Consider the following 15972-nt stretch of genomic DNA (forward strand, 5'->3'; position numbering starts at 1 on the left):
CAGTCGCCTTTGCCCAGAATGATCAGGCGGGTGAACGATCATCAAGATCTTGATTATTATGGTGTAAGGATGTCTTTCTTTACAAATCAGCTAAAGAATCTGTATAGTTAGCCTATGCTTTTTACTTAATCTAAAAAATCTATCATCTGTCTTTGCTGCTTATTTCTGTTCCTTATATTTTTTTATTCCTTTGTAAAAATTTCTTTTAATTGTAATGTTTATAATGGACTTTGTCCGTAAATAAATAAATAAATAAATAAATAAATAAATGTGGAAAATATTTTTTCTTAGGAAGGCCGATAATAGTTCACCTTACCAGGAGTTTAACCCATGACCTCAAGAATGGTAGGCGAATGCGCCAACCACTTCACGACGAAGAAGACTTATCTCCACTCGATTCCCTTATTTGCCTGTTTATATTTTTACCTGGGAGTAGCCACGGAGTCGAAAGGACTCGTGTATGAGGCTGGCTTTTTTTCACACACAGAGCTGTATTCTTGAAATAAATTAAATTTAGAATTGACCGAAATAAAAGAAACGAAGGTAGGTGGTGTCTGTATTGTTTTGCTGACACTTTTTAGCAAATGCATCCGCAATACAATAGGAAAAATACTGCACATCGGACTGATTATACCTAACTAAAATTGTTCGCTGTCCCATTTTCAGAAAGAGTATCAGAATGAAATAAAATATTAAATATGGTATAATATGCAATATGTTTCAAATATTTTTTTAGTAATGTAGGTTAAGTTTGAAACAATCAAAGCAATATATAAAAACCTGGGCTGGTATTCTAAACGCTCTAGTGGCCGTATTATCTCGTGTATTTACATACAAAATACACGAGAAAAACTGTTTCCTTGCGCCACGAGAGTGGTTCGATATAGCAACCCTGCTGACAAGTTGTATTCTAACAATTCAGAGGGAGTTTCTTACTTCGCCTGTTTATTTGAGAGAGCTCTTCTAACCTCTATCACAACATGGGCTAACTCTTAGTTCTAGTAACGAGAGAACCCTTTCAATACCCATTCACTCCTCTATTTTGCCTCCTCCTCCTTTCACAGTAGTAGCTGCTCGATTATTGAATAATCTACCCACTAATGTCAGAGACGCTCTTTCCATATTTACATTAAAAACACGTAAGAAATGTCACTTCCTGAATATTAGAGTTTCTCCTCCCTCTTTCCTTTCCTCTTTACCCTCTCCTGTCTTCATAGAATAGTGTAGAGTCGCATGGGTAGCTGTCGATCTCGGAGAGCTTGAAGCGATGCAGGTAACTTATGAACCCACCGTGACCCGTGAGAATCTGGGTGAGCTCGTAGCCAGCTTTCTGCATTCTACAGAAATCACAGGCATGGAAAATTGTAGGGAAAATCATTTAAGTAATACTTCCGATAGGTTCACTTAAATAACGATCGTTCCATAGTTAAAAGATTCTGCTTCTTATTTTCCTTTTGGTAAAGCTGAGCGGGAATTCGGTGAAATCGAGGGCTGTCTTCTTGAGTGTAGCTTCCCGAGCCTTTTCGCCAGCCTTTTCGTTACCCTTTCCTTACTTTTCGTAACAGTTATACCTTATACCACTCATTTTTGCTCTCATTCTTAAATCTTTCAGTCATTTCATACAGTTATCAATGCAATGTTGAACAACCATGGTGACATAAGAAGAAACAATGGAAAATATCAATAGTGCGTAAAACATCACTGTTCTAGTGTTATAATCCAGCGAAAAAATACGGGAATACGTTTGGATGAAGAAAAGTAAGACCACGCGCGTATCGTCAATGCTTTGAATATTAATAATATTCCCACCCAATTGCAATAAGAGCCAAAGAAAAAAAAAAAAAAGACAATTCGGTAAGCCCATACTTATTTAATGCAGTTGTGAAAATTTGTATCAAAACGTTAATTCTCGTTGACTAACGTGAATGTGTACATTACACACATGTACTCGTACATAAAATACACATACGAGTAGATATACGTGTAGGCTGTAATTCTCAGTCGTGCCATAAAAGCCTCGCGATATGGACGCATTTTTTGTGCCGTATGTATACGTAGATACGTAACGATTAAGAACGTTAAGTAAATAATAGTGACGGACAAAAAACCACCCCTTGTTAAGCTGCACACACAATTTGATTTAAAATAATACGCCTTACGTTCGTCGGAAGACGATAACTAGAGTGTTTTAATATTTTAACGTACATAAAAATAGTTTGATATTTCGTTCATGTGATTATAAAAAGTGTTGGGAGTTTTGTGTTTTTTTTATACCGGTAAGAATTTTAAAATTATATTCATCATATTGTTTTAGGCGTTTTTATTGTGAAATAACATAATAAATTGACAGTAAATTTTTATTTTTCTTATGTTTTTATTTTAAAATCATATTAATGTGTTTATTTTTAAATTACTCAAGTCTCGAATTACAAATTTATACACAATCATGTCGCACATCTGATAGGAGAAAGTCATTACTCAAAAAAACAGAATTTTCAGGAGAGCCTAAAAACGAAATACAAACGTGTGTTTTTAATGAGGATTTTTTTCCCCCTTTACAGCAATGCCGATGTGTGATACATATTTAGATTTCAACAACATTTTGAGTTTGTCCAAATGTTTATAGACAAATGGATTCAACTCCCCAAGTAGCTGTTAATATGACAATCTCACAACAGAGATGAAAAACATTTTAGAGAAGGTATTAAAGAAGTCTAGGCACTTACAGGGCTTATGGCCAGGCATTGGCTGGTTTTGTTTATTTATTTATTAATTTTTTGCACCACAACAGGCCAGGAGGCCCAATTACAGTGGTGAATTACATCACAGAACACCCAGGCTTGAGAAAAATCACCTTTTAATTTTTGTGTTCTCACCGGGAATCGAACCCGGAACCTTTCGTGTGTGAGTCAAGCGTCTTGACCACTACACCACGGAGACCGCCTTAAGTGGCCATTTTACACACTGTGTAACATTCACCATTCCGCCAATATTTGAACATCTATATTCCTTCAATTCTTTCATCTGTAGATGTTTGTGATGTTAAAAAGCTGAAACCTTTATTTATGCGGGTGAGACTCATCTAACTGAATTATTTGTTAAAGTTAAAACTAAGCTTACTTTTTTTTCATAGTTTACTATGTACATCTGACTATGTACATTTCATAATGACTATTTTATCGATGGTGTGATGTGTAATAACTGATCTAAACAATACTATACAAACTATTACGCCGTTTCCGCGTAAGGGTAGGCAGAGAGGATAGAACGCCACACCACTCGATCTTTGCACACAGATCTCGCTTCCTCTACATTCATACATCTTCTCATCCACGCGCGCCGATTATTCCGACTTTTAACATGTCCATCTTTAAGTATTTGTTGGATTTGGTCATGCCATGTCTTTCTCGGTCTTCCTATATTTCTGCGTCCATCAACATTTGCATCGTAAATATTTTTAGCCGTTCTTTCGCTGTCCATTCGCTCTACATGTCCGAACCAACGCAGAGCCCCTTTCTTGATTTTGTAGAAATAAATCCGACCTTATAGTCCTATTTAAAATTCTCAACTCACTCTTTGATGCGCCTGAACTACTGAGCTCAATAAAATTAAATATCCCAACTAGAAACCCCAGACAAAACTTACTCTTTCATACCGATAACCATAGAATTAACTATGGTTTTCATTCCCCTATGCCCAGAATTTTTAGGTCTGCCAACAAACATACCATTCTTGATTTTTTTGAAACTTTTTAGTCTGTACTCAGTTTAAACGAAACGCCGACTATTCAAGTCTTGTATAATGCGTAGAACTCTAATATGAATGTAAACCCTTGCACATTACCAAAACTCAAAACTAAAAATATTTAACTTCTGAGTTTTGAAAATAAGTAAGGTCGTATAGTACTTTTGGATCAAAAATCCTGAGAAATTAGAATGATAAGCTAAATCATGTAATGACGCGTAAGTTAGTTTTACAAAAATGACCATTTTCGACATATGCCCAGAATTCTAAGGTCTGACAACAAATATACAAGTCTTGATTTCTTTGATAACAAGTTGTCTTCTTTCAAACGATCACTGAATCAAATTCAATTATAAACACCTCTCTCCCGCTTCTACTCCCACAAAGTCTACTATAAACCATTGAGTCTTTCTTATTTTGTTAAGTTAATTTTCTATGTATAAATGTGTCCATAAAAATGCCCATTGGGCGTGTATATAAATAAATAAAATAAAATAAAATAATGCTTATCTCAGCCTTGCATAATTGAGGGATCTAAACATTTGTGCATCAATCGTTCATAGTTTTACCACACGTTCACCTGAGAAATCGCATTTTGACCGCATTCAGCAATACTATAATGAACAAGTATTTACGTACTGATAAGGTTAGGAAAAATAGATAAGATACACGTGGATTAATTTTTTATGTATATTTTTTATGTTGACGTAATTTTTTTCCGTTTTTTTTTACTTCAAAAATGAGCACCAAAATTAACACAAAATTGTAAAGGTTATAGATCATTCGAAAGAAAATTTTCTGCTCTACAAGATGTTGTTTGTTTTTTTAAATATATTTTACAGAAACATTCAGTCAACAAACATTCAGTTTTGGTCCCAACACTTAAGTATGGAAGTGAAACATGGAACTGGCAGAGGAAGGATGAAAGCAGAGTGAACGCGGTTGAAATGCGATCTCTTAGACGAATGTGTGGGCAATCAATGTATGACAGGGTTACGAATGATGAAATCAGGCGAGAGTGTAAATCTGAGTCAGGTATAATTGATACGATTAAGAAAGGGTCTATGAGATGGTTTGGTCACGTAGAACGAATGGACGACGAAAGAATGGTAAAACAAGTATATATGGCGAAAATGAACGGCAACGTGAGACGAGGATGATCAAGGAAGACGTTGTATGATCAGATAAACCAAAATCTTAATTCTGGTCATGTCAAAAGCAGACAGAACCGTATGAATGTGGAAGAAGCTAGAATTGTATGCCAGGATAGACGTGTGTGGCGGTCCATTCTCTCTGCCTACCCCTACGGGGAAATGGCGTGATGGTAGTAGTAGTAAAGATACGATAAAAATCAGGCATATTAAATTATAGTACATTTTTAAATGTGTGCGTGCGTATATACTATGTAAAAGGTGTGTGTATTTGTATGTGAGTAAGTGTAGAGGTGTGTTTTTGTGTATTTATGTATTTTTGTGAGAGTAATAGTAACAGAGTAAGCGTAATTAATGTTTCACATATAATTTTATTTGATTACAAGCCTTCAAAATGGAATGTCAGGTAGACGAAAGTAAGCATTTTCGACACATATTTCTGTTCGCGTTCAATGAAAGGAAAAAAAACTGCCTAAATTCATGGTCCAAATTTCGTTTGTCAAAGAAATTTGGTCATTTTTTAAATATTTTTATTAAACCAAGCGATGATAAATCTTATGCTTCGTAAAAGCCGTTAGTTCTGTATTACTTAAACAATGTCTTTTTTATAATATCAATTGGAGCATCAATGTACTATCAGGGGTGAACCGTGTATTTTTATATTTTTTTTATTTATAAATTTATTGCAAAAAAATAATAATATACATACGTAATTGTTATTGTTCCTGTTGGGAATCTATATAAAACCAATTAATGTAAAATGAAAACGGAGTGTTCTCTGTTTATGATAGTCTCCATCTAACATGGCACAGCCTGTTCTAAGATAGAGATTTTTTTATCTTTAGAGCGTAAGTAGTCCTATACTATTATTAGTAACAATAACATAAAAAAGAAAAACAAAAACTATAAATGCCTAGCTTATCAAATGTAAGAAATTAAAAATCATTATTACGTATATTTATGTGCCAAATGTTACTTAAACATAAATAATATAGTATAATATATAATAAAACAAATATAAAGCAATAAAATACATAAAAATATAAATGTTATATGTACCAATTATATAAAGTACTACGTTTATTGATTTACATATATTTTTCAAAAAAATCTCTCGCTTCACTATTTAAATGTGCAGTTATTTTTATTTTAAAATTTGTTTTACATTTTGAGTCTTTTATATTTGGCAATAAATAATTAAATATTTTTGGAGCAATTACATTGTACTGCTTTTTACCAAAGGCAGTTGATACAAATGGGACAATACAGTTAATTTGTGTTGCTGAACGAGTGTTTATATTCTGTTGGGTTCTTTTGACCTCACTTAATTTATCATAAAATTTAAGTAGTAGGCACCTCAAAAACAATTATCTTACATCCAATATCTTTAACTCAGCGAATAGATCTTCCGTTGAATACTTCAAAGGTTTTTTGAGAATGATCTTCATGATCCATTTTTGTGCTATTTTTACTGGTTCAAAGATTGAACGAGAGCAACCTCCCCAAGCTAAATTGCAATATGATAGTTTGCTTTGGCAAAAAGCAAAGTAAATTTGTCTCGTAAGTTGAGCATTCAAAATATTTCTTAGGCTTTTATAAATGTATGCTGATTTCCGTATTTCCTCGGATATTTCTATAATTTGATCTTTCCAGCTAAGTTTAGAATCTATAGTACTTTAGAAATATTTTATTGAATTTACTTCTAAATTTTCACATTTGCACAAAGTATTAGGTATGCATTATGAATCTTGAGTGAAAAATTTTCAGGTTCTGTTTTTTTGTGATACTGAAGCAGATGAATTAGGTTTTTTTTAATATTTAAGGTGATTAAATTATTGTCTAACCAATCTTTTACGCGTCGGATACCTTTTTCAAATTTTTGTTTTGCTTTCATCCAAGATTCGGAGTCAAATATTAGTGCCGTGTCATCAGCGAAAGTTATTGTTTTGCCTCCAGTCGGTAGGTTGCATAATTCATTAATATAAATGTTAAACAATAACGGACCTAAAACACTTCCTTGAGAAGTATAGAAGCGATTATGCGCAGCCTTCCATTATATTTGACTAACCATAATAATGTTTTATTGCAACTTTATTTACAGAAAAACAAATAAATAATAAACATTTATTTGAAATCATTTTCACTGTTTGTATTTTTATCCTAATATAAATAAAAAAAATAATAAAGCGCGCTCAGCGCCTGCGGTGAGCCAAGAAACTAGCCGATTATCCAGCATATTTTTTCCTACAAATAAGTATACTATATTTTGAATGTATTAACCCCAGTGAGGATTTTTTCTCCTAGATTAAACTTGCAGATTACACAAATCATTTGAAGATTCGTGATTTGGAAAACAGTATTTTAAACTTTATTTCTTAAGGACTATTTTTCTTTGAGATAGTACTTTAGACATAAGACCATAATTACTTTCATGTGTCATATTGCAGGACACATAGCGCTACACGCGGCCGTTTTTAGCACTATTAATTACTAGAACAATTCGGCCAGTTGACATTTCAATTGAATACCTAATATCGACTGAATTCATAGTGGTATTTTTAATTTACTTTTTAATGAATTAAATATGAAAGTAATTGATAATACATCTATATAATATAATATATTAAGAAGTTACATCGTTTGAGTTGATTTCATGGATAAGAGTTGTTGTATCACACAGAACCACAGAAAAATATCAATTTATATTATATATTACTTACATTATATTATGAACCTCCGATGTAGGTACAAATTTTTGAAAAAATATATAGCTGGTACCTATGCATCATTGGGTGTGGATAAGGGTATGATAACTATGATGATATAAATATTTCCCTTATTTGTCAGGCGCTAGGTAAATAATACATTTCCAATCGTTCTGGTCCAGGGCCAAGTTAAGGATAGTGTTCAATAGGGAAATATCACATACTACGAATACCGATAAAAATATATGAAATGGGTTCAGAATAATTAATTGTATTTTCAAAATTTATATGGAGATTATGGATTAATGTTTTCATGCATAACATCAAAATTTAAATTTTAAACAAATATGTCACTAGAAAAACGCGATATGTTTGGCATTGATAATTGTGAGGTCGATATTCGTGACAATTTAAATGTTCAGGAACAAATAAACATGAATCGTGACGTATTAGATGCAATCAATTACTGATGCAATCACCAGATCGCAATAAGTAAAATAATAAATTTAAAAATATATTTTACGCAACAATATTTTAAGTTTGTCCAAACTTTTGTAGACAAGGACTGGATTCAACTCCCTAGGGAGCTGTTTATATTAACATATTACAAAAGTTTGGACAAACTCAAAATATTGTTGATACATCCACCTGGTCCATGAAGAAGTATAGAAATAGAAAAAATAACATTTTCAGGCGTTGCCTAGTATGTAGGTGAAATAATTCAATTAGATGAATCTCACCCGAATAAATAAAGGTTTCAGCTCTTTAACATCACAAACATCAATAGATGAAAGATTTAGATCTGGTTGTGGTCCTGTGGCTAGTGTCTCGGACTAACGGTTCAAAGGTCTGTGGTTCGAATCCCACTCTACCCCAACTCGATTCCCATTTTCTAATAGTGAGTTATTTACAACTCGTTGAAAATGGTCCTCAAAACGAAATACTTGAGTAAATCATAAAAATACAAAAAATATTTATTTTTTTATTAAAAAAAAAAGGAATATAGATGTTCAAATATGGGCAGAATGGTGAATGTTACACAATGTGTAAAGTGGCCACTTAAACCAGCCATTGATAGGTCATAAGCCCTGTGGATGCCTAGACTTCTATTTTACCTTCTCTTAAATGTTCTTCATCTCTGTTGTAATATGTGATCTTTTACGTTTTAAAAAAAAAAAATTTACTCTACAGTATTTCATAGACCCTTATTGCTTTAAAATTGTAGAACAAATGTGGTATTTCTCTATAAGGACCCCGTTGATTCTCTTATTTGGTTGGTTCCTTCTGCAGGAGACCATCGCCGTGTGCACTTATCCTTAAGAGCATAGGCGGTGTCCGGAAATTTTGATGAATAGGTATTTGAACATTGCTTTTCTGTCACTCCCTCGCAAATGCCTCTCCGATCCGTGCGAAAAGACAACCACTCGTCGGACTGATTTTGTCTTACGAAAACCAACTCGCTCTCCGGTTTTTTTAACCCTTTTTAAGAAAGAGTGTGAGAGTGAAATTTTTTATTATCTGTATACCGTAAATCCGGAGGCGGCAGATAAAACTGCGCGCTTTTTTGGATTTTGGATGGTCGCGCTTCCATAAGAAATAATTTATTAAAAGCCAAAACAAATGATACACGCTAATGGTTATATCTATGGTGTTAAAAAATCACTTCTCCAGTGCCATAATCCAGTGAGAAAATAAGGGAATATGTTTGTATTAAGAATAGCGGGACCGCGTTTTCTCTTAACTCTGGTTATTATTATGGATGATAAACAGATTTATTTTTATTGTAAACCAAGCGAGAGAAATGTGCTTTTTAATCTCATTAATAGATGCATTGAGAAAATAGGTAACTGGATGGCTGAAAATAGACTAACACCTAACCCATCTAAAACGGAACAACTATGGATGGCTTCAGCCAGATGACATTTAAACAAAACTTCAATTCACACAATTGTTATTAACTTATGCTTAAATTGTTTTTATTTAAATTATTTTATTCCCATAATTATACACATTCATAATTTACACCCCCCTGCTTGCACTTGTTAATAAAATAGAAATTTTGATTTTAAATTATTAAAATAGAATTATTGATAAAAAATAAATTTTTAATCCAACTCTACTCCAACTTAATTCCCGTTTTCTAATAGTGAGTTATTTACAACTCGTTGAAAATGGCCATTAAATTGAAATATTTGCGTAAATTACAAAAACGCAAATATTTATTTTTCTAATAAAAAAAATTGCTTTGTCGGTTACGAGGAAATCCGGTCACGAGTAAATATTATAAATAAAAATATAATAAAACTTAAAACGTATTTTTATTTTTATAATTAAAATGCAGTTCCATCAAGAAATGTCAGTAGAAAAACTCAAATCTATTATGATATTTTACATGAATTTAATTTGGTTACAAAAATCGGTTTCCATTACATAACATCATTCTCTACAAGTTAAAAAATATTACAATTTAAAATAAACTCATTACATAAGAGAGTACACTTAAAAATAAACTCTCTGGATAGTAGACGACAGATTGCTGACTCAATTGTTCTATTTTAGCTTTTAAATGGCATCACTGGCTGCCCTAATTTACTTAGTTTAATTAATTTCCATGTATTTTTTAAACATACCCGTCGCGATAATTTAATTTGGTGCGACGCGTCGCACCAAATTATTTTACTGCACTGATGTAAACACTAATGCAGCATAAAATTCGCGCACACATAGAATTTGCAACTTGCATAATAATATTATTGGGACATATTACAATAATACATTTAAAAGGGAAATCAGCGACAGCATGCAGGCATTATCGTCGTGCGTGAGCAGTGATGAGTAAATGCAATATATTTTTTCCATTTTATTTTAAATTTACAAAGGTAAATATGTACACTTATTTCATTGATGGTTTTCCAAATTCTATTCTCGTATAATGTAACTTTATTTATGACACATTACATTTATTGTTAACTATAAGATTGAAATCGTCTTTAGTCTAGTATTAAGTATCTATTATATTATAACTGTATTATTGTATATGACAGTAGATTTCAATAAAAAAAATAAATAAAAAAAATTAAAAAAAACTTAAATTTACATTAATTATTATTCTAAATCACTAAAGCTCCGGCTCCCTTCATTCAAGTGGCCAAAATATTATTTATTGCGAATAATATAGTTCGTAAAGTGATCGCTTAGATCTCATTATGAATGAACGGTGAACCATGTCACGCGCCATTGACAAAATATTGAACACGCGTATACTATACATAAAGCTTTGTTCATAATCTCGCACATCCGTTAAAATAGAGTCATAACTCCAATAAGTAATGGGCAATTATCATGGATGTTTTTTCAAAAACCACAAGCCGATCGATTCTATTCTTATTAAAATCTGTTTAGAAAAAGGAAGATATAAAGAATTAAATTCTAGTAATTTGAATGGTGTCAAAAATAAACAATTCGTGACGTCATAACGTATGACGTCTTCGAATGTTTTGTGACGTCATCGGATTTTTTAGAGTATTGTAGATAGCTTCCTTTTTTTATGTGTTATTTTTTTACATTTACGGCGTCCTGTCACCAAACAAACAAGAATTTAAATATGAATAATTCCCTAGGGAGGAAGTCCAGCCAGTCTGCAAGCATTTGGACATACTCAAACATTGTTGAATTAACTACCTGTTAAAAAAAGAAGTATAAAAATACGAAAATTGTTTTCATGCGTTGCCTAGTAGGTGATTTGATTCAGACGGATGAATCTCACCCACGTGATAAAGGTTTCAGCTCTTTTACTTCACAAAAGTCAACAGATGGAAGAGTTGAGGAAATGTGGATGTTCAAACATGGCCGAATTGTGAATGTTACACAGTGTGTAAAGTGACCACTTAAACCAGCCAATGACAGGTCATAAGCCCTGTAAATGCCCAGACGTCCATATTCCCTTCTCAAAAATGTTTTCCCTCTCTGTTGAAATAAATTTAAATACTTACTTTTCATCCACTTTAATTGATTTAAGAGAACTAGATTTCCGGAGGCATTAATCTTCTCATCAGCATACTGTAAGATTTTTTTTGGGCTGTGGCGTTTTCGGCAAATTAAGAAATGCCGTTTTTGTGATCAACACTATTTTTAGAAAGTGATTATTACGGTTTTTCGTATGGAAGCAGCCTGGCTGTTTTAAGCGCAACATAGATTTGACCTTGGGTATTGTACCTGATTAAACAATATCATGTTTTTTCAAAATTGTAGACTGGCTGCTTTCTGCGTAACTACGTTCAATTAATTCGTGTAGCGTGTTATACAGCCATCAAGTGGAAAATTGTAAAGCTAGAATTTTATGCATTTTAGCGTATGAAGTATTTTCAATAATCTATTTCGTATTCTTATTAAAGGCCTAATCCAAATGTCTCTATTCCTTCCCATCACCCGCTTTCATCATCTATGTTTTACTGGCTATCAAGGCAATGTCATCGACCCTCTGTGGCCTTCCAGCACTTCTTTTGTGTGCCCGTGGTTTCCACTTTAATATTCTGGGTGTCCACTTGCCATCATTTTGTCTTGCCATGTGTCCTGCCCTTTGCCATTTTAATTTTGCTTCACGAACCATGATATCTATGACTCCGGTTCGGCGCCTTATTTTTCGTTTCTTATTCTGTCTCTTAGACATACACCAAGCATCTGTCTTTCCATGAATTATTGAGTTCATTTTAGTTTCCTGCTATTTTCCTATGTCGCAGAGAAGGTTTCTAGTCCGATAAGCTGTGAAAAATAAGTTATTATGCACAGCTTACCATAATATTTTACTTTCTATAATAATTATTTAAAAGAACTTTGTTTATGGGAAAATAATAATGATTTATTTTAAATCACCACCACTGTTTATATCTTCCTACAAAAAAAACTATGAAGTGCGCTCAGCACCCAGCCCGTTTTCAGTGTACGATGAAACTAGCCGTTACCTCAGCTTATTTCTCCAAACAAAAAAGTACACTATAATTTACATCTCTAACCAAGTCGCGTTTTTTCAGTACTAAAACAAGATTCTCTGTTTGTAAACTTATATTTCGAACATTATTTCCGAAAGACTATTTTTCTTTGATAGGATACAGTTGACATTTTATGTATCACATACGACATGTGGCGTTCGATGTGGCCGATTTTTTGCATCATTCATTTAAAAAGGAATCGGCCAGTGCTCAGTATTGAAATTTCAATCATAATTAAAATATTGCTGAATGTCATTGTGGTATTAATTAATAAACTTTCGTACAAGTTTTGTATTAAAATTGTGTAGAATAAAGCTACGTAGATCGTGAAGTTAATAATAATTGTTAAGTTAAGTTAATAATAATTGAATGAGTTTATTAGCGCAGAACAAAAAAAATAGCCACCCATATTTTAATTAATGAATTACATTTCTTTTGAATTTTTTTCACAACAATTGATGTGAAAGTATGTACAATTATGTTTAAAATAAATAATACACCGACACTCCGAAATGTGCCTGTGGGCCGGTGGAGTGGCCACATCCATAAATAAAAATAAAATAATATTGAATGTATATATTGTATAAATATTTTCATTTGTTTACTATGTATTTGTATTTTATATTGGATTAAATAAATAATTATATAGGTAAATGATAATGATATTTTTTTGTAGATTACCTATAAAAGTAATTACCGCTCGCTACTGGTATGTCGTCACCATAAATGGCAATATACACGATTCATAGACTTGTCTTTTTAAAAATACTGGAACTCGTTAAATCGGATTGTTTAGAGTTATGACTATTCTGTCGGATGTGCGATCTGTTGTGACGATGATCAGTCGCTAGTGACGTCACAAGACACCGCTCCTAGCACAGGTGAGGATATTGGGCTCACTTCCTGCGGCGAGCAAATAAAATAAAACTCGTTTATAAGGAAAAACAAATATTTGACAGAATGGGAAATAACTCATAATGTCGGGCATTCCGTCCAGTTACTTTATTTTTACAAACAATAGTTAGGGGAATTAATGTACGTAGGTAGGCATTAGCTATAATCGTAAATTTTACCTGAATACTTTTAAATTTTTATTTCATTCATTAAAATAAATACGAAACAGCGTTGTTTTATTTTGATTTATTTATTCATTCAAATATACAAATTACATTAAAAAAATACCGTACCCCTAACGGCATGAGGCCAAGAGACCTGTATTGAGTTGGGATACAATATAATAGACACATTCTTTTTTAAAAAAATATAAAAAAATAATGCAAACTGCAAATAAATCAATTTCAGCGTATGTTAATTTGGTTTTTCTTTTCTTTTCTTTTCTTTTCTTTTCTTTTCTTTTCTTTTCTTTTCTTTTCTTTTCTTTTCTTTTCTTTTCTTTTCTTTTCTTTTCTTTTCTTTTCTTTTCTTTTCTTTTCTTTTCTTTTCTTTTCTTTTCTTTTCTTTTCTTTTCTTTTCTTTTCTTTTCTTTTCTTTTCTTTTCTTTTCTTTTCTTTTCTTTTCTTTTCTTTTCTTTTCTTTTCTTTTCTTTTCTTTTCTTTTCTTTTCTTTTCTTTTTCTTTTCTTTTCTTTTTCCTTTCTTTTCATGGTCATGTGATACCATATACATGTGCTATAAACTATTTAATAATTAAAAAAGGAATGGCCTACGCTCAGGCGCTGTAGTCTTTGTGGGCATTTTTTCCAATTCATCTTATAATATATGTATGGAAAAATAAACAAATAAAAAAATATAAAAACAACCGAATGTGGAAGCATGCATATTATCACTAATCATATAAAAAATTACACTCTTCGTAGAATACAGATTACCTATAATGACAGCTTAAGTGACATCGACATATTACATTGTAAATACCATATTTTTATCAGATCTGTTAGACATTTTAAATTTATCTCCTGCTTGAATTTTAACTTTTAATTTGACTTTTAATTTTATCTTTCAATTTTAACGTTTTAATTTTAACTCTTAATTTTAACTTTTAATTTTAACTTTCAATTTAAACTTTTAACTATAATTTTAATTTAAACTTTTAATTTAAATTTTAACTTTTACTTTTGATTTTAATTTTGACATTTAATTTCAACTCTTAATTTATGCTTATTCAGATGTACATCAACTACCTACATCTAATTAATTATTGTTGGTTGTGAATTTTTACTAAGAAATATAAATTTTCATGGAAGCAAAGAGAGGGGGAGGAAAGTAGAGTTGGAGCTATACAATGTCCTCTCCCTTTTATGTCTTTTTTAATTTATTTACAACGAGCTGAACCCGGCAATGCTTTGCTATTGCTAGATTTGAGTTCTTGCTAAGTAGATTAAATGAAAACAATCGAAAGTTTGATATCAATTATTCTATTTAGTCCAAATTAGATAAGTGCGTATGCATTATTATTTTTTAGTTTCAGTTTACATAAATTATACGGACAGAAAATGTTGATAAATAGGTGTTCGAACATTTATTTCCTGTCACTGTCTTGCAAATGCCTCCCCGATACTGTGCGAAAAGGACAACTACATGTCAGACCTTTTGTTAGAATAGACAAAATTTTGGTTTTCCTATACCGTTTTCCGCACCTCAAAACTGAACCAATTTTGTTTTTTTTTTAGACAGAGTATCAGAATATTTTTTTTATATCGGTATGTTTTGCGTTCCTTAAAAATTGTTATATTTGTATACAGTGCGCCGTGCGCCCGAAGACAGCAGATAAAACTGTGTTTTTTTACGGGTTTGGGTGGTTCTAGTTCTCATAAAACACTTTTTTTTTTAAAACGAAACAATATAGGGACACGTCAAAGCTAAACATCTACAATGTGTAAAAAAGAGCTCTGCGTTGGTTTGGACATGTAAAGCGAATGGACAAAGAAATAAGGGCTAAAAATATTTCCAATGCGAATGTTCATGGACGCAAAATTAGAGAAAGACCGAGAAAGACATGGCATGACTAAATCCAACAAATACTCGAAGATAGATATTGCAAAAGTCGAAATAATCGCCACGCGTACATGAGAATATCTATAAATGTAGAGAAAGATCTGAATGCAAAGATAGAGTTATGTAACGTTCTATCCTCTCTTCCTACTCTTACGGGGCAACGGCGTGATAGTTTGTTGTTGTTATTGAAAAAAAAATCTCTGATCAGTCATTGTCTACAAAAATTTGGACAAACTCAAAACAAACTCATTGTTGATTTGTATGTTATACTATAAATATTAATTTTAAAAAATCAACAAATTACTGTAAGACGTCACTCCCTATGATTTATTTATTTATTTATTTATACTCCCAATGGACATTTTTAAAGACATATGTATACATAGAAAATTATAATAAAATAAAATAGAAAGACACAATGGTATAAAGTA

The 15972-nt window shown here is 32.0% G+C and overlaps 1 protein-coding gene across 4 annotated transcripts in view; it reads left to right on the forward strand.

The window, feature by feature from the left end:
• Window positions 1–2000: 2000 nt before the first annotated feature.
• Window positions 2001–15972, forward strand: part of LOC148280807 (uncharacterized) — a 42231-nt gene continuing 28259 nt past the window's right edge. For 2 of the 4 annotated variants that reach the window (XR_015822504.1, XM_088227761.1), the window contains exon 1: window positions 2001–2276. The gene's annotated coding sequence lies outside the window, so the exon portion shown is untranslated. The remainder of the gene's footprint in view (window positions 2277–15972) is intronic. The other 2 variants (XR_015822503.1, XM_088227760.1) reach the window with 1 other exon arrangement.

The sequence above is a fragment of the Micrasema longulum genome, unplaced genomic scaffold (genome assembly GCF_059751315.1).
Source record: "Micrasema longulum isolate JH-2025_06_02 unplaced genomic scaffold, ASM5975131v1 h1tg000534l, whole genome shotgun sequence".
NCBI lineage: Eukaryota > Metazoa > Arthropoda > Insecta > Trichoptera > Brachycentridae > Micrasema > Micrasema longulum.